The 26,392-nt window shown below is 31.5% G+C and overlaps 1 protein-coding gene and 3 long non-coding RNA genes across 10 annotated transcripts in view; 1 reads left to right on the forward strand and 3 right to left on the reverse strand.

Annotated features, from left to right (window-relative positions):
- LOC140673757 (uncharacterized) overlaps positions 1-26,392 on the forward strand; it is a 67,736-nt gene that overhangs the window by 21,892 nt on the left and 19,452 nt on the right. The window contains exon 1 of one of the 7 annotated variants that reach the window (XM_072906903.1): positions 199-715. The exons of 5 other annotated variants lie outside the window; for them this stretch is intronic. The gene's annotated coding sequence lies outside the window, so the exon portion shown is untranslated. Of the gene's footprint in view, positions 1-198; positions 716-5,840; positions 8,053-26,392 lie in introns of those variants that run through there. One more of the 7 variants, XM_072906898.1, reaches the window with a different exon arrangement.
- LOC140673759 (uncharacterized) lies at positions 4,185-5,576 on the reverse strand. The gene is made up of 3 exons (XR_012048095.1): positions 5,421-5,576; positions 5,151-5,350; positions 4,185-5,047 (listed from the first exon to the last, which is right to left on the reverse strand). It is a non-coding gene; the product is annotated as an uncharacterized lncRNA (long non-coding RNA).
- On the reverse strand, positions 17,175-17,735 carry LOC140673846 (uncharacterized). Its single transcript, XR_012048113.1, has 3 exons — positions 17,562-17,735; positions 17,378-17,472; positions 17,175-17,232 (listed from the first exon to the last, which is right to left on the reverse strand). It is a non-coding gene; the product is annotated as an uncharacterized lncRNA (long non-coding RNA).
- On the reverse strand, positions 17,795-20,765 carry LOC140673845 (uncharacterized). The gene is made up of 4 exons (XR_012048112.1): positions 20,502-20,765; positions 19,842-20,427; positions 17,975-18,188; positions 17,795-17,860 (listed from the first exon to the last, which is right to left on the reverse strand). It is a non-coding gene; the product is annotated as an uncharacterized lncRNA (long non-coding RNA).

Consider the following 26,392-nt stretch of genomic DNA (forward strand, 5'->3'; position numbering starts at 1 on the left):
ATAAATATTAAATTATTAAATTATATTAATTTAGAAATAAGTGAATAAACATACAACTCAGTTATCTGGAGCAGCCATTTGATAACAGTTTCTACTATAATTTTTCGATCATTTTCATTCAGTGTGCCTAATTTTAAGTATCCAGTAAGCATCCATTAGCCTTGGTCAGAGGCGTAGCCAGGGGAGGGGGGGCAGTGAGGCAAAGCCTGCTCTTGTAACTTTTCTGCCTGCTCTTGAAAAATTTAGCTGAGATAATTTTATTTATTTTTTATTAAAGTATTCGCAAATTATTTATATTTTATTTAATTATTTATAAATTTATTATAATACAAATTATGCGCAAATTATTTATAATATTTTATTATTTAGAATAATATTATTTCATAATTATCACTCATTATTATTTTTTTATCATCAGACCGTGACGCGCTTTGTTGAACTGATTGTGAGTGAGTCTTCTGCCTTCATCTATTACCTTTCTTTTCAGTGTTTTGTTCGCTTCAGTCTTTCTTTGTTTTACGTAGCCAGTAGCCAGACGTGACCCACTTTGACGGCTTTTCTATCCCTGCTTATATGTGTCACAGTAACTGTGCCCTCTTAATATGAGATTAGGATTTAAAATATAATTATTTTATTTTTGCGTAAATTAATATATGTGAAGAAGCATTTGTAACACACAGATTCTCCGAAAAACAAGTTCGTATTTTATTTAGAGGTAAGTTATTACTTTATTAAAAATTAAATATGTTTATAAAAGCAATCACGAAATTACAAGAAATTTTTGACCCTATATTTACTAAAAAACAAAATGTTTTTTCCATTGTTATTTTTTTAATGATATGAATTAATATGTTATCTCTTTAAAGCTTTAAAAATATTATATTTTGCACGTATTGTAATAAAATCACTGTCGAATAAACAAGATAATAGATAGGAAAAAATAATGAAAAATTTATGTGTTAAAAAATATTAAAGTTTATAATAAACATTTTTTTGTAGATAAGGGGGTCAGAAAATTCCCGTCATGATTTCAACTAAAATTAGATAAGAATATTTTCCATTTTTAATTATGGATATTCGTAAATTTTTTTCTGAAAAAAAAACTGATCAGAAGATATAGTCCAGATAAGTTCAGAATCATCTACGAGTACATCATTATTAAATGAGTTAGACGAGGTAGACAATATTAATGAAGAAAACATACAAAACTTTTTAATATTCCCAGGAGATTTACCTCAAAAAGGAAAGTCAATAAAGCAAATACGTCTACATAATTATCCCAAACGAAATTCTCGTTCATTTCGAGTTGAACGATTCTCCAAATTTAAGTGAGTATAAAATGGCCACGTATCTGATTGGCCAATTCAAAATAGGACTCTTTGCTTGGCTAATCGTTGCTGGTGACCTTAACATCGGTCGATATGATTGGTGATGTCCAATCCGAACGTGGCCATTTCGGACGCTCCCTTCAAATTTCAATGGTTGTAATACTCACGTGAGAGAGATGCAGCATTTTGCTTAGACCATATAGAAATGGACCGCGCGTTAGTGGTGGGGACTGCTGGCGAGTTGATAGACAAGGACAGCAATATGAGTATATATAATAAAATATATATAATAAAATATACCTCATTCGCGCTAACTTGTGTTGTAACAATAGTCAACACAATATGACAGGTTATGAAGAGTTTTACGCGCGAGGTTATGAATAGAATTTTTTTAATTTCTTCAAAAAATTACTTCTTATTTCGTAAATTATAAAAACTTAAAAATATTTATACTTATTGTATTTAATTAAGTTATATCGTAAAATATAAAAACTTAAAAGTATTAAATAATAAAAATATTGCACTAATAAAAAATATTGTGTAGCTCAAGCAATTATATATTATTGATGTTTGAATAAAGTTTCCTTTAATTTCTGCTTGCGGATGCGTTTGATAGGTTGACTTGCTTCTGTAGTTGCGTGATGTATCCTGACATTAAAATACGTTAATAATATTAATTTTATAAGTTCATATCTGTGATCGGATAATGGTTCTTGCTCCTTTATGTGATCATCTAATATAGCAAATACATTTATATTCAATCGGCGTATTGTTACAATAATTAAATGTTTTATGAGCATTTTCTCTTTGTTGTAGAGAACAGTTGTGCCACGAAAAACTTGCTCTGCTATTTGACAGATGTCAACAATATCTGCCAAGGGCTTACAAAGATTGCCACGGTTTTTGCGTTTCAGCAGCATTGATGTGCTTTCATCAGATATATCCAAAGTTAGAATTTCACTGCATTGCTTGCAATGAATCAATTTTTTTACTTTACGAATCACAAATTCAGTAATATAAGCGACTATATCATTGATTGCAGCATTATCACAATACAACAGTACATTGGAGTAATCATGATTAATGATTTCATTAAATTGGATCTCTTCAGTAGTAATGCCTGATGATTTTGTGATACTTTTAGAGCTATTAACATGTAAAATCCTGGTTGAATCCATCGCTACACAGTTAGCATATTTTGATCCAGTAATTTCATGGTGCACCAAGAGTCTTTTATACGAAGCTTGGAATTGGAAGGCCGATGGATTGTTGTTATATTCACCTTAATTTCTGATTGCACTGAAAAAAGTTTCAATGTGATCCTGCGACAGTTTATAAGTTAATAAGTAATCCATGCCCAATTCTTGTTTCTCCAATTGCTCATATATTCTAAGAATACTACGCAATGACAATATCATGCCTACAAAACCAATGCGTCTTCCACTTGATGTGATTGGTACACGATTGGATCTTAGTTTTTGGATCTTCAATTTTAAGATCACATATATATTCTACATACTTTATAACATTCTGCTTTATTTCATCGATGTTATGTTTTGATATTGGGGCTTTTAAAGGATCTTTGACGAACCGATTTCGACTATTTAGAAGTCGATTTAGTAGTTCAAACAATCATTTTACAAAAAGCAGCAGTTGAAGAGGCTCCTTTAAACTTTGGCTCTTTAATATCAAATTCCAATCAGTTTAAAGCATCAGCTACACTGTTATTAAACATTTGAGCAGCTAAACGTACATTCATTTTTTCGCTGTCCCAATTTAAATGTCGCCGTCGCAATTTGTTTGCAGCATGTAATTTACAATATTCCACTAATAATTCTAAATAATGATAATCGATGATCTCATTATTATAATAGAAGATCTTTAATGTTCCAAAGGCATTTCTCCAAAGCTTAAGCATATGACATGCATCGAGTAATATAAATACAGGCTCATCTGAGACTGGATGAGGAAAATCTGATTTCAATAATGCAACTTCGGATGTTATACATGCACCTAATTGATTAGCCATTACCAGATTTGATGCTGCCCCGTCGAAAGTTAGAGAAACCACTTTTATATTTATTTCATGTAGCATTTGGAGACACTGTGCAACTAAATTGGCACGTTCTGAACCACTCAAACCGGCAATCAAAAAGTAACCAAGTGGAATTTTCCAGTGAGCATTTATTGCATTAAGAAGAAATATCAAAGCTTCTTTTGCTTCTGGAAGAAAGTCACTCGTTTTCATTTCAGTACCAAAGTTAACATAGCCATGTATCATTTTTCATCCCAATGTAAATGCTTGCGTATGGCCATTTCGTCTACCATCAGAGCACATACCGTTTTTTTGTTAATCTTTTTGTTTTCGGACACTGTTACTTTTAAAATTTCAAACGCTTCTTTCGTAAAACCAGGACCATCTATATGCTGATACCATCTTCTCAAAGTGGACGGATGGGGTAGGCCATTATTAAGAGTTTTCCGCACATAATCATAAGTTTTGGATGAATAAAATTGTAATGTTAAGGCAAAATTTCTTAGTTCAGGAGAAAATTTATTTTGGGATTTAGATTGTAAGTTATTTGAAATAATTTTCTTCTGCAGTAAGGACATTGAAATCTATAAATAAAACACCAAAAATTTTTTTATACTATATATTATACACAAAATATTGATGTCTTCCAGTATCTTTATTATATAGTATTGTTGATACATAATAAAACCGATGTTACATTTATACAAAGTCGATGCATTAAACTGATAATATACAACATTTATATCATAAAATAATTTCTAATAGTAATAAAATATTCTAAGGATTATTTTAAAAATTATGAGAGTAAAACTGTTACTAACACATATATGTCTAAAAAGCACGTATAAAAAATATTGGAATTATTTATAAAAAATTTGTATAAAAAACTTGCATAAAAAACTTGTATAAAAACTTGTATAAAAAATTAATAAATAAATATAGAAATATTTCTATAAAATGTTATTGTATAAAAAAAGTTATCAAATCGAATATATTTTTTGCGCATGAACTTTGAATAAAAAAGTATATGTAGACTGTTCCGAAATTTACTACTAGCATTGAAAATCTATAATATACACAAAATATGGTACGTATTCAGAACGCGCTTACAAAGATGTTAGCGCATTGTTATCCAATAAAAGAATCTGTTTTTTTATAATATAGATTCTTCTATTGGATAATAATACGCTAATATCTTTGTAAGCATGTTCTAAATACGGATTAATATAAACTATATAGATTTTCAGTATTAGCAGTGAATTTTGAAATACAGTTAAAATATATTTACCGTTAATGTATCTAGTGCATTTTTTGACAATAATCCCTTCTATATTCTCTAGATGAACCATCATAGATTTAAAGTTTTTAATTCGTTTAACTAATCGTCGATTATGTTCTTGTAAAAGTTTAACTTTTTTTCGAAGCATTGTTATTTCCTGTATTGCTTTCAACCAATATTTAATTCGATTTGAAGATGATGATAAATGCTCAGGTATGACTTGTGTTACATGCTTTGGTTGCCATTTGATTGCCTTTTTTGATTGAGAGTCAATACTTATTCGTTTGGGTAATAATGGCTGTATATTGTGAACATTATCTGGATGCGATTTATTAATATTATCTTCCACATTTTCCAATTGCATAGGTGGTAGAGGAGTGGACTCTGCAGCACTTGCTGTTTGATCTTGAAAGAAATAAAAAAGTTAGTAAAGTAATTTAATTAAAATGATATAGATTATTCAAAAATTATAATAATAATCTATTTAAACATAAACGTAATCGCTAACTTGCTGAATCATTTTGGCCGTTCCTCCAGTATATTTTTAAATTGTGATGGAATAATATCATGTCATTTTAATTTGGCCTTTTTTGTTGTGCGATCAAAATCTGTTGGCCTAAATTGTTTGGAACTGCTGTTTTCCCTGGTTTATCCAAGCGATCTGTCGCTTTAATCCAGAGTTCTCGTTCATAGAAGATTTTAGGAAATCTATAAAAATATTAATCAAAAACCAAATTAACCTTTAAATTTTTTTCAATAATACTATGAAGATACATACAAGTGGAATGATATTGTTTTATTTTTGTCAGTTTTCTTACAATTGGGAGTCCAACAATATTTCATTTTCAGTTTTTACTTTTATTTTTTTTAAATACAAAAATGTTATATTATTAGCTAGATGTGAGCACAACATAACCACCAAAGTTACTTCAGAGTATATTCAAAACGTGGCAACACAGCAATTGGAATAATTGGCAACGTTGACTCCCTTAAGGAATTAGTTTTTCCTTGTCACACACGTTAGTCAAATATCTCTTTCTCTTTCCCCCCAACTCGGCAGCAGCTCAAACAAAGGCATGCGCGGTCCATATATATATGGTCTAAGGCATTTTGTTATGCTTGTATGCAATTTGAGACATCTGGTAATAAGGAGAAAGTATTTACAGTCGGACCTCTTATCCTACGATCCTCTTATGTTACAAAACCTCTTATCCTATAACAAAAAATCCTCTCATGCTACGACCGCGAAAGGGGAATTATACCCCCACTCTCAAATTTTTGTCGTAGGATCAGAAGTTTAAGGGGAAGATTCCGGACCGAAAATGTCGTAGGATAAGAGGTCAGACTGTACTAAATCAGGATTTCGATCATGGAAACATGCCTTAGATGCAAGAGGTTTTCCAAGACATAAATAAAGTTTACACTATTCACAAGCAATGGCATTATGGCAAGAAAAGATGCACAGAACTGACACTTCTCAATCCATTTCAACGCTTATTAGTTTAAATGTCCTTGAAAAAAATTGTTATTATATTAAATCTATTGCAGAAATTATTCAATTTTTAGTGGTAAATGAACTTGCCTTGCAGGGACATTTTAATATTGAAGACTATGAAGAACGAGGCCTTTTCAAAAATTTGTTTGAATATACTTTAAAAAAAGACAAATATCTTTTATAATGTCAATTACAAATTCCAAAAAATGCAACTTATACATCTCCAGCAATACAAACTGAAATTATAACTGTAATTACAGAAATTGTGCGAGAAAATATTGTTCAAGAAATAAACAGCGCTGACGTAAATTGGTTTACTTTATTAGAAGATGGAACGCGCGATAAAAACAACAGAGAAAATATATCAATTGCTATTAGATATGTAAAAAAAGGCAAAGTTAAGGAATCTCTTCTTATCTTAACAACTACTAAAAAATTAGACGTGGAGACATTTACACAAGAAACTTTGAAAGTTTTAAAAGAGAATAACTTAAATACAGACTATCTTCTAAGTCAATGTTATGACGGGGCAAATGTGATAAGTGGTAAAGTAGGAGGAATTTCGACACGTATTCAGAAAGCAGTTAAAAGGATTGTGCCCTATGTACATTGCTTTAACCACAGATTGCATTTAATCATTATAAGAACAATTTCCGAAATCACAATTCTAAGGCATTTTTTCGACCAGTGTGTCACATTGCATGAGTTTTTTCACCATGCTAAGGTAGCCCAATTATATGAAGGGAAAAATATAGTGCGACTTTTAGAGCAGCGATGATCGGGTCACTTGACAGCGACTAAAGTAATTCTTTCTAATTATAATGAAATACTTAAAACACTGAAAGAAATTCCAAAAGAAAAATTCAGTTGTGACGACGTAGCAAAAAGTAGGGCTGCTTAATGTTATGAAAAAACTTGACTTTCGTTTTGCTATGGCTCTAGCAAATAAAATATTATTGATGCTGGAATCAGCCAATGCTTCAAAGCAGAAGTATTTATTACATTAAGCTGTTGAAATAACGAAATCTGCTGCAAATCTGGCTGAAATAAGAACTAACGAAGATTTCATGATTCTCATGAATGCGGCTATAAGTTTATTACCTAACTATGAAGATATAGAAGAAAATAAAAGGCGAAAAAAACCAAAAATTTTTAAAGATTTCATCGAAATGGAGACTTTACCAAGCACTAGTAGGAGTTTTGATGAAGTTGACAGTATTAAAGACAGTTGCAAAATGTTATATTTCGAAACATTAGATATATTGCTATCTGAATTAATGCAAAGATTTGATAATAACGATAAATTGATAGAGGTAAATATCTGGTATAAATAAATTTGATCTAGATAAACTAATATTTGTCCGAATTAGGTAAGTTTTTCGTTTCAAGGCTATGTTCAGATAATATAATTTTCACATATTTTTTTTAAGGAATTAATATGCCTTCAAAAGAAGAATTAATGGTGATAAAGGAGTATTTGCAAAGAAAATCTGGTGAAGACATATTTAAAACGTTATATAATCAAAGAGATGCATTAAAAAAAACTTATGAATTATATGCGACAGTAGCAGTTTTTGGATGTTCGACGCCCGTAAATGAATCATCATTTTCTACTTTAACAAAAATAAATAGGCCACAAAGATATTCAATGTCGCACCAAAGAATGGCAGATTTGATATTTTTAACATTTGAAAAAGAAAAAACCAAAAATATAGATTTAGAAATTTTTCTTAAAAAAGTTTTACCAAAAAAAAAGGAAGCTACAATTGTTTTATTGACAATCATTCTCATGCAATTGTTACGTCCAGGCCCGTAGAAAGGATGGGTCAGAGGAAAGGCGTAACAGGAACTGTTCCGATGTCAAAAGTCTTATCGATGAGTGACTCGGTCGAGCGAGCTGCAGGTTAGCAAACAGGTAAACGACGGGTGTCGTTATTACTCTGTTATACGAACGCTCTCTCGGTGGTCCCTTTTTGGTAAGAGAATCGAATCTCTTTTACGCGGGACGGAACCAAGTGTGATCTTTCGCGTGGAGAGAGTGAGTGAGTTAAATAATCATTTAATATTTAATTTAACATTTATTCAATTAATTCCTAACGTTATACATATAATCTTATTGATATCGGCCTTAAAATTATTTGTATGAGTGTGTGTATGGTTGTGTGTGTGGATCGCGGGTGTTACATAAGTACGGAGGTCATCAACCAGAAAAGAAGGGGAACGAGTGCGATTTTAAAGATTTTATTCTGGTTGGTATTCGTTACAATAGTTTATAATAAAATAAAAATAATAAGGATTTGCGAAAAATGTAATGTGTGTTACGGCGCAATTTCGACGTCCTCGAAGACGCTATCTATAAGGTTGAAGAGAGCGGAATCGGACATAGATGCAAGCTTCAATTCTAAAGAGGGGAGCGTGAAGATGTCAAGATCTGCTGGAGAGTACTCGAAAGAGGAGTCCGGTAATTCTATCGTGTGGTTCGACGAATTATCCGAGAGGATCACGGACGAGGAATCAGAAAAGGTTGGGGGAGACGACGGCGGTGAGTCATCGGATATATCGATGACCGAAGGTGAAAGGGGTACGGGGAATATGATGGGGAAGGACAATCTATTTCAGGGTAACTATGGGTAGATGGGAAAAGCGTCTTCAATGGGGTGGAACAGCGCGGGTACTGTGGGGAAGAAGGGGGAGAATCAAAACTGTTGGTTTCGGTCGTGTCGTCCGATCTATGATCTCGGTTAGCTCGTGAGAACCGGCGGGTCGGCGCGATTTTAGGCACTTTAAATAAAGAACAGGGTTGAATAAAGGGAAAAGAAAAGACGGTAAAAGAGAGAAGAAAAATAGACTTACTACTTAGGCAGATTCGTTGCGTTTAGCTGTTGATCAGGTTGTGGCCCAGTTGTGGCTCTTGCTCGGCTGGTGGTCGTTGTTGGGCACTAACTTTAATAGTTTTCAAGATTTAATCAGAACTCCCGATATGTGAAACGAATTCCTTGGGTCAGCGAACGACCGAAATAAGAATAAGCGAGAGTAACTGTGCCGAACGAATCTAACGTTGTACTATCGACTGATTAAAATTTTTGTTTTTTTGTGTGTCTGTAATGCGCGAGTCTTTTTTTTTATATTAAATCTTGAGGGCGTGTTAACAATTTAGGGCGGGAGTATTTTTTGAGATTTCGATGTGTAAAAAGCTGTCGCTTGATGAGGTCCTTCCCTCCTTATTTTTGATTATTGCTGATTGGTGAGCTCTGTACGCCCTCTTGGGAGATTTGGAGGTTTTTCATTTGTTTATCTCTTGAGATTATGCAGCTGTGTTTGTTGTTTATTCATTTAGGAAATCTCGCTATCGATTTTTTCAGGTATCATGTTTAATGACGGTCCTTTTTATTGCGCGACCCTTCTTTTTATGACTGATCGGACGATTATTGTTTCGTTTTCGTGGGAGGAAAAATGTGAAGTGTAACAGTACTGTATAGAGTAGCTTATCGCTATTTAGAAATTTATTATAAACAGTTGTCACTTTAGATGGTCCGTCAGGCAAGCTCTCTTATCGAATGCTTCTTAAGTTTTTGTCGCTGTTTCGAATTTATGCTTGCAGTTTTAAATAACTGCTTCTAGTTACGGTGAATCTGTTTTATTTAAAATTTTTTTAGAGCAGTTCAAGTGTTTATACTTTATTCGATTTTCTAAGACTTCTTTGGTTGTTTTATTTAGAGTTGGTCTCGCCTTACGGAGGAAAAAATTTTATTGTCCACGTAACGTAAGATTCGTGGAGTGTGACTAAAGTGACAGTTCTCATGGTTTGATATTTTGCCGTAGAGCGTTCTAGGAATCATTATCTCTAAATGTTTATCCATTTCGAAAAGAAAGAATATAGTGAAGTCTACAGGACGTAACACAATTAATGAAATTTAAATTATCTTTTTTGTTTTTTTATTTTTTTCTGATAATTATAATATCTAGTAGGTACTACCTATCTATGAAATGGTTTTTGTATGTTCCTAAATATTGTGATATTTTTATAATTATATTTATTTTAAAGATATTAATTTTATTTTAAAAATATAGTTGATTTAATTAAACCATTTTCTCTCGTTTAATTATTTAATATTGATTTAATATTTATTTAATATTTACTTAAACTAAGAAGTTTTATTTTTTGTTTTGCAAATTATAGAGAGTTTAAAGTTTAAATATTAGAACTACATTTAAAAACGTAAATTTTACACTTATTAAAGTAATCCAATCCACTGCAATCCTATATAATTAAATAAATTTAAGAGTATTTTTAAATCAAAATCTATATTTCAAAATTTGTTGTTATTGTTAATAATATTTATTCAAAAATTTATTATTTAAGAACTTTAAAATAGACACCATTTTTATATATTCAATAAACAAGTATGTATTTAGAATTTGTGTACTTTTTTGTCTTTGTGTATTACTTTTCAGTTGTTTTTAATCCAAAAAATAATTTTAAATTATAAGTTAGACATTAAAGAAGCTAGTATTTAATTATAAACAACGGGTTAATTTTTTTTATTAAGAAATTTAACTCCACGATTAACCTACAAAGAGATACTGAAAATTTAAATAATATTTATGACAAAATTATAAAGGTCGTTTAAACTGTTTTTCTTTTTAACCATTGACAGTTTCGTTTAAAAACTCATGACATGACGTGTCTCGTTGTTTGTGTTCATCTCAAAATTAATAACCATTGTTTTTAACTAAGTGACATATTTAATTATTCCATCATTAAGTTCTACCTTTAAACATGTCCCATTGGATTCTTTCTTCTCTTTCTTAATTTACGTGTGAGTAGACTAGTTTTTTAACGACATTATATTGTATTGTTTGTCTTTAATCCGGTAAAAATTGAATCCATATATTAATGTTTGATCCGTTATTTATTTTCTTTATAGTTACACTTGAAAAGGACCACAACCATATGGTCGAAACGTCGTGTAAATAAATTGAATAATTTTGGCTAGTCAGGTCGTTTTTAATTAACCCGTTGTTTATAAATAATTTTAACTTAAATATTAAATTCCAAAAATTTATATAGCTCTATTAATTCTTTTCCTGCACTGTCAATTTTCTCACCTGCTCTAGCATTTCAATCTGGCTACGCCCCTGGCTTTGGTGTCTAATTTTAATAATTCATGCAGATCTTTGAAAACAAAATATAATATACTTAAAATTTAAAATCATACTCAAAGTTATGTCACAACTAACAGTGAATTTTTATTTAATTACTTACGATTTCTTCTACTTCAACTAAAGCCTTTATATTATTTCGCCGTTTACTTCCTATTTTGGATGCATCAATTAATGGTTTATGAATGTTTTGTTCAAGATTAGATATCGATGGAGATCGAGTTTTATCAATAGAATTTGAAGATGTTTCAGTATTTTGTACTGATAATAAAGACTTTTCTAATTTGTCTTTTATTCTATGTGTAGATGACTGAGATGTATCTGATATATCCAAATATGTGTCTGATACATCTGTATAAAGCTTTAAAAGAAAAAAGTAAACATATATATATGCATTTGTAGTATGTGTATATTCTTCTTTTTATAATCGTAGGTATAGTACTACAAATTAAATGAAATAAATTTTAAGAACAAAACTTAAAAAATAAAAAAAAGAAAAGAGCAAAAACGAGAAAAAAAATAATAATAGAAAAACAAAAGAAAAATAAAAGTAGAAAAGAAAAGAGATATGAACATAAATGTAATTTAATTGACCGAAATGTATGAAATAGAATTAAACCTCATTAATAATAGATGAACTTAGAGAAGCCCTAACAGTGGTCGGTAATGACAAGAATAAAGATGTTAATGATGGTGATTTAGGAAATGATTCTAAAAATGAATTAATATCCTTGTAACTCCCCCCCCCCCGCGTATTAATGTCTGACAGATAGTTCGCCGGGATCAGGGTTCGTGCTGGGGGGAAAGAGACGAGCGAGGGTGATACTGAAATGTAGTGTTGGTTTATTGTTTTACTAACAGACTACATACAATGTGTGTGTGTGTGTGTGTGTGTGTGTGTGTGCGTGTGCGTGTGCGTGTGCGTGTGCGTGTGCGTGTGCGTGTGCGTGTGCGTGTGCGTGTGCGTGTGCGTGCGCGTGCGTGCGTGCGTGTGTGTGTGTGTGTGTGTGTGTGTGTGTGTGTGTGTGTGTGTGTGTGTGTGTGTGTGTGTGTGTGTGTGTGTGTGTGTGTGTGTCGGCGTGTATATGACAGTAGTGATATAATGGGGGTTCAAACTCAGGTGCTCGAGGGGGGTGCGGGGGCGGGGGGACCGCGGGCGCGGGGGTGACGTCACGCAGGTACGCGACGCGGTTTGTAGACGCGGGGTACGCGAGGAGGGGGAGAGGTCCGCGACACAGCCGCAGGCCGCGACATGGTTTGTAGACGCGGGGAGGGGGGTGAGGTCCGCGACACAGCTGTAGGTCCGCGACGCGGTTTGCAGACGAGGGGACAGTGGAGAGAAGAGAAAAGTCCGCGGCGCGGTCGGTAGGCGAGGGGACAGCGGAGAGGAGAGAGAGGTCCACGGTCGGTAAGCGAGGGCACTGCGGAGAGGAGAGAGAGGTTCGCGGCGTAACCGATGGGTCCACGAGTAGGCAGATGGATAGAGAGAGACGGCGCGATAGGCGTTCGCAACGCGGTAGAGAGACGGAGCGATAGGCGTTCGCAACGCGGTAGACGGAGACGCGCGGTATAGGATAAGGAGAGCGCTATGCGCATTGTACATAGCGTAGAACAATGAGAGCATATGTGATGGGAAAAGAAGAAGATTACAATAGGAAGATAGCGTGAGAGAGAAAGAATGAGGATGAGGGGAAAGGATAGCGGGAGCGCGATAAGACGGAGGCTAAGGCGTACGCGAGAACGCAGATTAAAATATTTTATATTATTATATTATTATATTATTATATATATTATATATATTATTATTATTATTACATCTAATTATATATATTAAATATAATCTAATTAATACTAAGTGAAGGAAGAAGGATGGGATAGATAATGAAGGCGCAAAACACAATACATATATTTTATCATTAACAAAATTTTTTAATCATAAAAATGTGTATTTTTATACATATAGTGCGTGCGTGCGTGCGTGTGTGTGTGTGTTCTAAAATTAAAAATATAAAATATTGTATAAAATTATAAATTTGGGAAAAAAGAAGACAATCGCAACGAGTCAGCCGCAGTTGGTGAAACGCAATTTTTAATCCATATTCATTCAAACAACAAAATTAAATTAAATTTAAATTGGTTTGACATAAGATGAGACATACGTTTCGGCCTTCTTTTTAGGCCATCTTCAGCGCAAAATTAATCGAAATACAATCAGTATAATAAATCTAAATACAATCGTATAAAAGACAGATATAAGTATAGAACGGAAAGTTACAATAATAAGAACGCAATTCAGTCACTTACATAAATATTGTAACGTTGACACATTGTTGGAAATAGAATATGGGTCCAAAACGCAAAGTAGCAAACTCTCGACCAAAGTAATTGTCTTATCGTTTGTTAGTGGAGATAAGTTTATAACTATTGTCTAAACATCACTGGTTGGGAGGCTGATAAAGTTAAATGATAAAAATAAAGAATTTTTAATTGAGAAAGAAACCAAAGTAGTTAGTCAAACGAATAAAATTGTTAATAATAATGTTGATAAAGTTATGTAGTAAAAAATGAAAATTTAAATTAAGAAGAAACCAAAGGCAGTTAGTCAAACAAATAAAAATATTTAATAATATAATATAAAATATAAAAATACGAAATATAAAATATAATATAATATGAAATAGAATATAATTTGTGCCTTCCATGTACGGCAATGCTGAGAATTCATTGCGGATAATCTGCAGGAAAAAACAAATCTTATTAGTATATACATTTCATCATTTTTAAAAGATACTTACAATATTAACTTCAAATATCATTCACATTGTCAAAGTCGAAATTACAGACTTCATGTTGACTTCGATATCAGGTGGCGACGACTGCGGTGGTGGTGGTAGTGACAACATATATTTATTTGGATATGTATATTTATCCAAACGTGTACAGTCAAGAGTCTTTCCACAAGTACATAAATATCCAAAACGTATAACAAACGTTCATGTTGATTATCTACAAACAATTTCTTAAATTTATCAGTCTCAATATTATGATAAAAAAAACCATCAAAAATATAAATTCTAAACACTTATTGTTTATACTTGTTGGGATACATATATACACACACGGCAGATATGTACAAGCGCGGATACATTCAGCTACCCAACCATAATTGAATTCTGTACACTGATAACGTCTACTGGTTCCACATCCGTTATCCCTTATTCGCTTTGTATATTTCACCCGTATGATATGCGGTACACTGATCTATCCAACAATCTTCTGAATCCACAAATCGAGTAAATCTGCGTTTATTGGAATAAAGTTCATCGTTAAGATACTCGAGAGGTGATTTATAATTATTACAAAGTTCACGGAAAATTTTTCTTTGTAAATCAACCGGTCATTCTGTATAATCGCAATCATACACAGTCACAGTCAGCAGTTTCAGCTTGGCGGGTGAAATGTTGCACATCTACATTTTGCATGTCTACTTCCCGATCGTGAGTAAATTTTGGTATCGATATTCGTGGAAAAGTCTTCGTTTCACTGTCATCGTCTCGAACAAGAGTGATTACATGTCTCCATTCCTTCACATGTTTTTCGAGTTCTCTTATGAAAGGCCCCATTGTAAGTAATATTGTTCTTCTCTCTTTGACAAAAACAGTCATAAGAAATGTCTATATTAATAATAAGTTCAAATGTTTATCACCATACATGCATAATAATAGTTTCTTTTTCAGACACAGATCTTAGTTTGTGCAACAGTCATCAACGCAAAATTTTCTTTATCAGCTATAACAAGATCGTATTAAGGATGGTCATACACGCTCCTCCATAGATCACCACTAATAGTTTTCTTCCGAAGAAAGTTTATTTTTCATACATTAGTCTTCTTTCGTACAAAACGGGCAAAAATTACATGGCATTATTTGATACAACGAATTTCGACACTCCCTGTAAAATAATCTGAGGATTAGTTCATAAACTATAGTTTTATGTGTGCGTACCGCTCCAATATCATGAAACATGTCCACTATTCTCATGAAACACGATGTACAGTATTTACGACCACTCGCGGTTCTATAATAAAAAATACAACGCACATTCGTTTCATCACATCATATGTATGGAGTTCTGCAGCATCTAACTTACGCTCAACATTTTCTGTACCATCACTAAAATCATTGTCATAAACACTGTCGTGTAAGGATTCTACATCCGATTCAGACGAATCGGACGAATCGGACGAAATGTCCATCAAGTCATCCATGAGCACAAAGTTTTCTTTATCAGATATAACAAGAATGTCACAGAGATGATCGTAAGCTCTCGTTTTCTTCACCAGATACGACAAGATTGTCACAAGGATGATCGCAAACTTTCCTATGATACACGCTCCTCTCAAATATATATTTTAATCTCACATCTCTCATCTTCTTCTAACTCGAGTATCACGTTTCATCTAAATCAGCATTTTTCAACATCTTTAGCAGAATGAATGTAGATCCAACTATACACAGCATATGTTTTATAAAGAATAGGCGAAGAAAGAAATAAAAAAACAATCAGTAATGAAAAAGACAACTGTCGCTCCACACAGCATTCATACAGATAATATAAAACGATTATTGAATCACAACACAATCAAATAAACATCAAACAGATATGTATCGAACATTGATCAACATCAATTGAAACATCGATCCAACCATGTTCAAACCACAATCATACATCAAATAAACATCAAACAAACATCTATCGAACCGCGATGAACATCGATCCAATCATGTTTGAACCACTATCGTACATCAAACGAACGTCGATCAACATTAAACAAACGTCGATTAACATCTATTAAACCATGTTTGAACCACTATCGTACATCAAACGAACGTCGATCAACATTAAACGAACGTCTATTAACATTAAACAAACATCTATCGAACCGCAATGAACATCGATCCAACCATGTTTGAACCACTATCATACAACAAAAGAACGTCGACCAACATAAAATGTATCATGATAAATTACAATAAACAAAAATCAACTATTTGTACCGTTCAAAAGACATTAAATATTTTAATATTGAAATATAATACCAGATGCAACTGCATCACGTACTGAAATATAATACGATATAATACTACAGAGATGGACAAGAAAAAACTCTCATTTTCTTCTAACTCGAGTATCACGTCTCATCTACATCAGTATTTTTCAGCATCTTTAGCAGAATGAATTTAGATCCAACTATACACAGGATACGTTTTATAAAGAATAGGCGAAGAAAGAAATAATAAAAATCAGTAATAAAAAAGACAACTGTCTCCACACAGCATTCATACAGATAATTATAATAAAACGATTATTGAATCACGACACAATCAAATAAACATTAAACAAACATGTAACGAACATTGATCAACATCGATTGAAACATCGATTCAACTATGTTTGAACCACTATCAAACGAACGTCGATCAACATCAAATAAACCTCGATCAACATTAAAAACGAACCATGATCGGTTCGTAATCAGCTGTCATTGATCGACTACTTGTTTAAAGATGTTAAATATTCCACGTCTATTGTCTGCTGAAAATGCAAACTAACAGAAAAATGCATCACGTACTGTAATATATTATTCACCACACAGATATATACAAGGATAAGATATATAATACTTGCTACAAGGAGAGGATAGAAAAAAAGATAATAACGCATATGTATTTTGACAATAGTTTATTATAAATATGGATTGATCAAACCTTTATAATAATGCTTCAACCACCAATTGAATATTTTGAATACATTTTGTAAAGCACAATTTTTATATGTTTATTGCAATGCATAGTAGATTCGATTTTATTTTCAATCGCGTCCAATTTAAATAATATTCTATTTAACTTTCCTAAGATTAGTTCCTTAAATTCTGAAATAAATTAATATTATTTAGTTTATAGAATATGAATATAATTCCTGTGTTTTCTATATTATACATTATGCAACAAATATATTTTTGCATACTTCTTTATTTATAAAAAATATATAAAAGTATTAGTATTTTTTAAACTTACCATGAGAACATAGATTTTCATTTTCTATACGTAAAGCAGAATTTTTTTTATAAAAGGTGTACTATCTGTAACAATTTTGTTGTTATTATTAATATCTGAAAAGAAACTAAGTATTAGTATTTTTTTACAAATATCATATAACGTTAATAAATTGTAGCTAATGCTCATCGTTTTTGCTTATTACATTAAGCAATATGTTTTCGTCTAATATATTTCTTCCAATATGTTTAGATGTACTCTGTAGCTCTTTGTCATACGACACAAAATTTTGTTTCTGTGGAAGAGCGGGCAGAATTTTTCCTTGCGTAACACTATTTTTCTTTAAAGAAATCTACATCTTTTTTCAGAAAGATAAATATTTTTTTTGGTTCTTATACGTCTTCTTTTTTTCTCGTTCTTGTAATTCATTTGAAGATAGACCTGTATCATTATTTGATGTATCTTCTACCAAAATTAATTTTTGTATACCTTCTTCGTTAGTATCTGAATAATTTTAAATAAAAGTGTAAAAGAAGTTATAAAAATTATTAATAATATATGCAATATTACATGTAACTAATAATACATACAAATTTATGTTTGATATTATTCACTTACTTGCAATACCAAAAATTTTTACTGGTAACTCCTTCCAATCTGACTTTTCTCATAATATCTCTCTTGCAGTTATAGCTTTATTAATACGAAGCATTGTTTGTTGTAAAGTGACTAGGCCAAATACATATAAACGTATCTGCGGTGTACCATGTAGCAGGTATTAGCTACAGACCATCATTAAATTCCGCAATGATATATTTTTCGTCATCCATTTCTGTGTTGCGCAAAATGAACGAAGATCATGTAGAAATTATGTATACATGTTTTATTATAAAAATATGTATATTATGTTACGCACAAAATTATATTTCATGACATGGTGATTTATATAAATCTTTTACATATTTCAATTTTGTACCAATAATACAAATTTCTTTATTTTTTTGTGTAACATTTATAATCAGAATATATTTACCGTTTCATAATAAGCAGCAATTATTAGAAGAATTTTTACAATTAATAGTAAATTTTCCATTTGATATTCTGAGATACTACGATTCAACATTATCAAGTATTGGACCATTCTTGTGTAAATTTGTACATGAATATATCTTATTATTATTATTATTATTATTATTATCATGTTCTACAAATAAGAAATTACAATTTTCAATTTCATTATACCTTTTAATCAACTGTTGTAACTTTTCATTTTTCCGTAACCGTCTTTTTATAAATGTCTTAAAATTTTCGAAACTGAAAGCACTAAAATTATCGAGTGGACCATACAGTCTTACATCAAATCATATACGTAAAAGATTATGCACATTATGCGATATGTACTGTTTACCGTATAATATTTCAAATGACTCAATAAAATAATGAAGCAAAGCTTCAGCAAAATTTTTAATTCTTCTTGACATAAATTTCGACGTGTAAGAATTATTACGGCTACATGTAATGTGAGAAAATGATATATATATTTTTTTTCTTGTAATATATTTCTCAATACAACAGGACTGATTATAATAGAAAATTTCTAAATTCTGCTGCTTTCCACTGCTTAACGTCTCTTATTGATCTGGGTCTTCTAACAAAATCAACCGGTGTAGTATTTCTAAGTAAAATCAGTAAATGTGATTTTTATTAATAGCTCATGCATTTAAACGTACAGAAGTTGGACCTTTCATCCAAAGTAGTATCATTTTGTCATAACTCCTAAACAGATCAAATGCATATAATCTAACGGAGTGTTAGTTATAGGTAAAAAATTGAGAACATTATGTAAAATAGAAACACTAATTTGAAAATCTTTATAGGCATTAATCGCAAATAATTTATCTATTCTTAAAGTATTGTTTTCTTTTCATATGGAAAGCAGATTCTACCTATTTACACATTTGCCCTTGATTAAACAATTATTAAACCCGGTATGACCTTTTATAGATAATGTAAAAGATTTGACAGGTGCATCGCATTATTAAAGCAAATAATAAGACTTTAATAATGTCTTTGTTATAAATATAACCATTAATAATTAAATCGATTAAGTCGTTAACTAAAGGTGCGAAAAAAAAGAAAAAAAACATTAGCATTATTAGGTTTCTGATATCCAAAGTATGCACCAACAAGATATATATCACATACAGTACATTACAGTACATCTTGTTATTTGAATATAAAATTGGCCATAAGGATGCTTGTGATAATTTAGCTAGTGGCAGACTATTAATATTTATTATTAAGTTATCGAGAATTTATCTAAGAAAATAAATAAATTATTGTATAAATAAATATATAAAAAAAAGAGAAAACGAGCGAAAGAAAAAGAAAGAGAGAGAGAGAGAGAGAGAGAGAGAGAGAGAGAAAGAGAGAAATCCATATAAATATAAATAAAATAATATTTATAATTAAGAAAATAACATACTGAAAAGAATCGACGAGACAATTATTGAGACGATCGCACGCAAACAGAGCCGTATACATGTCATTAATATGAAGTTATTGAAAAATTAAAAATTTAAAACTTAGCGCTGCTAAGTTAAACTGATTTTTACTAGTACTAATTTTTAATTTTTCAATCTCTGGTAGCTCTGGTCTCTGGTAGCGCTCGTGATCGCTGCGAGAGTCGGATCGGGCATGCTCTCTTTCGGTCGGATCGCTGGCTTTTTATCTGGGTGGATTTGCCCCTTCTTCCACAACAATTAGTTTATCGGATCGGTGGATTTAAATGTTTGTCTCGGGCGTTTTTGAGCCCGGTCGGCGGCGTTCGTTGTCTCGACGAGATTCGAGACCGTGTCGCACGCTCGGGTGATTTCGGAACCGGTCGGGTCGGTCCCCGAGCGGGACTTGTCTCTCGCTCGCCGAGACTTGCCGGTCGTAATAACGCGCACTGTTGTGGAAGAATTAAGAAGGGCGCACGGCGCCTCCACTTTTGCCCGGTGTTCGCCGGGCAGCAGACTTTCGACGGTTATCTGGTCGGGTACTGGTAACGGGGGGCGCATCGTTACATCCTGTAAAATTAATAAATTTACATTAAATTGTCACTTATATATAGTAATTAAGCGTTTTAATCATAGACTTTTACATTATATGTATATACAGGCTGTCCCACATTTTAATTCCTCCAGTGAAATATCTCGAAAAATATGGAAAATTCGAAAAAATGTTTCAGACAAAAGTTGTATGGTTTCTAGGGGGACATAAGATGGTGCCATTAGTTTGACCTTGAAGAGTCACATGAAGGTCACGTGAAGGTTATTTTGAATTTCTTAAATGGAACACCCTATATATTTTTGCATATTCTTGTAGCTTATCTTGAGAGTTTTCCAAAACACTATGATAAAATGTTTTTTCATTAAACACTTTTCGAGTTATAAGGCTTCAAAGTTGCAATATTTTGACATAAAGTACAAGATATCTTGTAAAATATTCATTTTTCGATTATCTTACCCTAATACTTTTATGCACAGAATAACGAGACAAATTAATTGGCGTAATTAAAACAAATAATTATGTTAAAGTAAAAATGTGTAACTGCTAGTTGCAAATTCAGATTTTTTCTTAAAGATAACTATGTTTTCTTTACACCAATTGATTTGTTTCATTATTCTGTTCATAAAAGTATTAGGATAAAATAATCGAGAAATGGATATTTTACGAGATATCTTGTATTTTATGTCAAAATATTGCAATTTTGAAGCCTTATAACGATATATATACGTTTTCTTTTCTAGGCGTTTACATCTCCATATCCTTCAGTATTTCTTGTAGCGTTATGTACTTTGTATTCATTATTAAGTTCAATACGAAACACACATATATTAACACGAATACATACGAACAAAACACTCCCAATTTTCGATATAATTTAATATATATTAGTAGTTTTAGCCGCATTATTTGACCGAAAGCACGCATTAACATGTAAAAACAAGACAAAGACGTTACGTCGACAAAGGCGGTAGGCTGTAACATATATTGATATCGTTCGGTAGCGCCACAATAGTTGGCGCTAACATCAAGCAAGTTATTCTATATGTAAGAATATATAAACTTAGATTTGTATATGTTACTCTTGTCTCAAAATAGTAAGGCAATCTTATTTAATTCTAGAGAGAAGAATAGGAATAATTGATTTAATTTTAAAATTGTTTTATTTTTATACTGCATGAGATTATGACGATGACTAAACACAGCAAGAATATTTTTTCTCGTAATCAGAAATCCTTTCGGAGAGTGTAAGTTATCCCCTACTATATAACATAATTTGAAAAAAATTTTTTTCTCTTGATTATTTTTATTTATAACAATTCCATGATTTACAAGCTCTCAAATTTCATTAATAATATTAATAAAAATTTTTTTATTGCTCAACAATTTGTTTACGTAACTGAACTAAAAATATGTTTTCTAATTTACTCGCATATTCTGGTGGCAAACATGGAATACAACAGTACACTGCTTCAAGTTTATTTTTACATTTTCGAGAACCTAAGGGATTGTTGATTTCAAAATCATCAAAATAAATTATTAAAGGAAGAAAATATTCACTTATTTCGTTTAATATAAATTCCAAAATTGTCCTTGAAAAACTGATTGTAAGTCTTTACTTACTCTGCATTTTATAACAAATAAATCTATAGTATCGAATACATTGGGGAGTTCTAGAAAACGTTTTAAAACAAGTTTCATAGGAATGAAGCTTAATTTACTATAATAAACTTTGTTTTGGGAAACTTTTCTGACTTTTCCAAAATTCAAATATGTCCGAACAACTATACTTTTACGCAAAAAAGATAATTTATTTGCTCTAAATACTTGAAGGTCTTTGTTTCTGATTTCAGGAATGCAAAACCATTTTTTTCATGTTTAACAAAATATTCAAATTATTGTTATTTTTACAACATTGCTGTAAAGCTTCTATACACGTTGTTAAGTAAATTTTACTAACAGTTTCAATAATTTTAAATATTGCTTCTCTACTTAATGTTAAGTCAGCATACATTTTCACTACAGTAGAAAGAGCTGATTTAAAAACAGTTGATTAATAAACATCAATGTCAAATTTTTCATTATTTACAGAATTATTTGTTTCAATCATCTTATAAGTCTTTTCTTGACTTTCATTAAAATTGTTCGAATCAGAATTAGAAGTTGCAGTTGCATCAGAAAAGTCAGAAGCGTTTGTGTTAAGAACTGTATCATTTATTTGCTTAGAAGTTGTACTTGAAGCTAATTTTGTTACTGATATGTAATGTCTGTTAAGAACGTGTTTTCGTAAAGAATAAACATTAGTAAATTGATCATTAGAATTGTCAAATTTATACGTAACGGTAGAATTTAACATAAACTTATGTTTTAACTTTATATGTTACATGACAAGGTCCATGGTTATAAATTTCTTTTCACAAAAAAAAAAAAAAAAAAACAATTTATTTTGACAGAAAAAAATAAAAATCTACTTTTAAAGTACTTAAAAATTAAGTATTAACTAAAATTTAAAGTAAAAGAATCTACTTTTGAAGTACTTAGAAATTAAGTATTAACTAAAATTTAAAGTAAAAGAACTTTATATACAAGAAATTCAATATTAATCTGATAATTCATAGGCATCAGAAGTATATGTGTTCTTTTCATCGAACTTAAGAACTTTGCTCAATACATTTTGTACATGAGGAATTTCTGTATCATATTGAGTTGTCGGAAAAGTCATGACGCATTTTTGTAACAGGTGTCGCTAATTCATTTTTGCAAGTACTAGAGTCATTCGCATCTATGTTATTACTATATTATTTGATAATTACTAATTTAAATATTTTGAGAACTAGTTGATGCATTGAAATTACGTTGCCAATATTCAACAAAATAGCTCTATCGCCTATTATTGGAATCAATTCATTTATCATAGGTACAGTTAAATTTTTTAAAGCTTTTACATTAATTTGTTCTTCTATAAAAATAAAATTTTATATTTATATAAAGAAGTTTATATAATAGTGAATTTGGATGGTGCTCTAGTGCGCACTGGTGCACATTAAACAAGTTATTATATACAAATTTACAGTATAAATATAAGTAGTTAGGATGTTAAGATAATTATAATAATATAAATTATTAATTTTATCATTATTTGCATTGAACAGTAATATTTTAGTATTATTTTACTTTTTATTTTACGTTTTAGTTATTTATATAATTACTTATCATAATGTAAATTTTGTGCACGATAATCTTTGCGTACACCAATGTGCATTAGTGTAGTCAACTGAATTTGCTATTAGTACGAGTCTATAAATTGAAGAAACTAATTACTTACTTGTAAATGTATCAATAAGATTTTCCAAGTTCAAATCCTGTAATATTTTCATAACTTTATTATCAGCCATGGCGACCGGCGTGTTTACTCTTTTATAGATAGAAGACACTCGAACAATAAAAAATACACATGTGTCGAATCTGCTGGATCTTTAGTAATAAACACGCATTTTAAGTATTTTATGTGCACAATATAAATTTTATGTAATTAATCCTATCCAGAAAACAACAATAGAAAAGCAACAGAGAAAAATCTACTTACTTTGCTCATAAAAGATCCCGGTTTGCGGCTCGTCTCTTACCGTTGCTAGTAGTATACAGGGTGCCCGGTAATAATCGCCCAACCTTTCATGGGCAGATAGAACAAGTCAAACCGAATAGAAAAGTCCTTTATCATTTTGCGATCTTCATAATAATTACCGAGAAATTAATTAACAAAGATTGACAAATCCGCGCGAGTACAAGCGCGCGGCGAGAAGGCCCATCCTACTGCTACGCGGTTACTAGGCGCGCTACTCATACGCAGTCATTGCTAGTCGTAGACCGCTCCTCCTATCATTCAATGAGCGCCTAGTAACCGCGTAGCAGTAGGATGGGCCTTCTCGTCGCGCGTTTGTACTCGCCTGGATTTGTCAATCTTTATTAATTAAATTCTCGGTAATTGATACGAAGATTGCAAAATGGTAGAGGACTTTTCTATTCGGTTTGACCTGCTGTATCTGCCCATGAAAGGTTGGGCGATTATTACGAGACACCCTGTATATTATTGTAATATTTGTCTCAATTGCTCGCGCTTTCAGTTTCCGTCGCACACGTATACGCAGATAGCACCCGTGTATTTCCACGTTTAAGAAAAAATACAGCGTCAAAATATGTTCACTCACTTTAACACAATGCCCGATAACTCGATCGTACTGATCGTTTACTGGCTCGTGCTGGTGTGACTCGTCGCGATGTTCTTTTATCTAACACATGCTTAAGCTCGCGTCGCGATGTTTTTTTATTTAACAAGTGAGAGTGCCGTCACATGCAGCGTAACTTACGCTAAACCGTGTCAGCCAATCAAATCGTCTCAGCTATCATACGCAAATCCGCCTAGTTATTTACGCTATTAATAATACGCCATATCCAATTTTTCACATAAATTTGTGATGCGTATGTTTAGTGTATATCTAAATAAAATATAATAAGATTATCCAACAATCAATATTAATCAATTTTAATCAATATTTAAAAAATGGTTCAAATTCGAGTAAGGTACAAATTCTTTTAACAAAATTCTATATAAAGTTTCCGAAAAGAATCTTTTTGGGGACATAATTTGGTACGTCGCTGGCAGTATGACAAAATAATTTGAGTCTTTGTGCTGACGTGGAGGTGTAATGTAGCATGAAAGTGTTTTAACTTCTTGAATTATGTCGTGAAAGACTTAAAAGGACCTAAACCAAAGGTCGTCGAATGTTAAGCCTATTAAACACTCAATAAAGCTTATTTTAACCAGTTTGGTCGATCAACAATAACATCCAAAATAATTTTAGTTTTCCAAATTTATTTACATTCTAATAAAGATTAAAAATGTAATCTTATTAAATTTTAATAATATTATAATAATATTAATAAGATAAATAATATAAATATTCATATATTTTTTATATTTTATTAAATATTAATTGATATATATGTACATAATGTCAATGAATAAATGCCATTACCTTATTTAGAAGCAAAACTGAGTAAATAAATGTATATTATTAGAAGAGAAGAAACGAAAAAATTTGAGCAAAAGTCTGATTTATTTATTGTACATCATGCATATGGCTACATACATTTTTATGTACAAAGTATCTAATCTCCTTGACACGTATTTAGCAATACGTCTAAATATCCACAACCAATCAAGAATTTACTTAATATTTCTGTTCTATTGTATAACAGAAGGCCTGATCTGTTATTGGGTAGTTTTATAGAGTTACTAGTTACGCTTTATGTGAATTTAACAAAATACGCGCCATGTGAATGAGGACTTTCAGAATGGCGTAACTTCTGTTAAATTACTACAATACGCAAGTTACGCTTACGCAAGTTACGCTGTATGTGACGGCACCCTGAGAAGTGACGCAGCTAAAGAATACGCGAACTCGCGACCAGGTGCGACATAATCAAATTAAAGAAAGATTTTACTCAACGTAGAGCAATTTTAAAATAAATAATAAAAAATTTTTAAGACAATCTTTACTCAAATATTAAATAATTTATTCTTTAAAATTAAGAAATCTGATATTATTAAATTTAAAAAATAACTTTAAATAAATGTGTTAAACAGTAGGATCTCGTGGAGGCGAACACAAGGACGAATACAAGTTTACAGAGCCTTTAATTTAAGATTGTAAAATACAATGGTATAGTAGCAAGGTGCACTTAAACAAAGCGAGAATCGAATAAGAAGAAAAAAGGGGTTAAGGCAGATACACATAGTCCGTCTAGGGGAATCGACAGTCGCGCCACAAGTCATATATCCATGAGTCGTTTAAAGATAAGAATGTTTCAATACCTCCCCCCGAATCATGGATACGTTAAATCCTTGTTGAGCTTTCTGATGCCTAATAGTTTCATACACTTTGGTACTTTGGTTTGGGTAATCTTTTAGTAAAAATGTCAGCA

This window comes from Anoplolepis gracilipes, chromosome 15 (genome assembly GCF_047496725.1).
Source record: "Anoplolepis gracilipes chromosome 15, ASM4749672v1, whole genome shotgun sequence".
Lineage (NCBI taxonomy): Eukaryota > Metazoa > Arthropoda > Insecta > Hymenoptera > Formicidae > Anoplolepis > Anoplolepis gracilipes.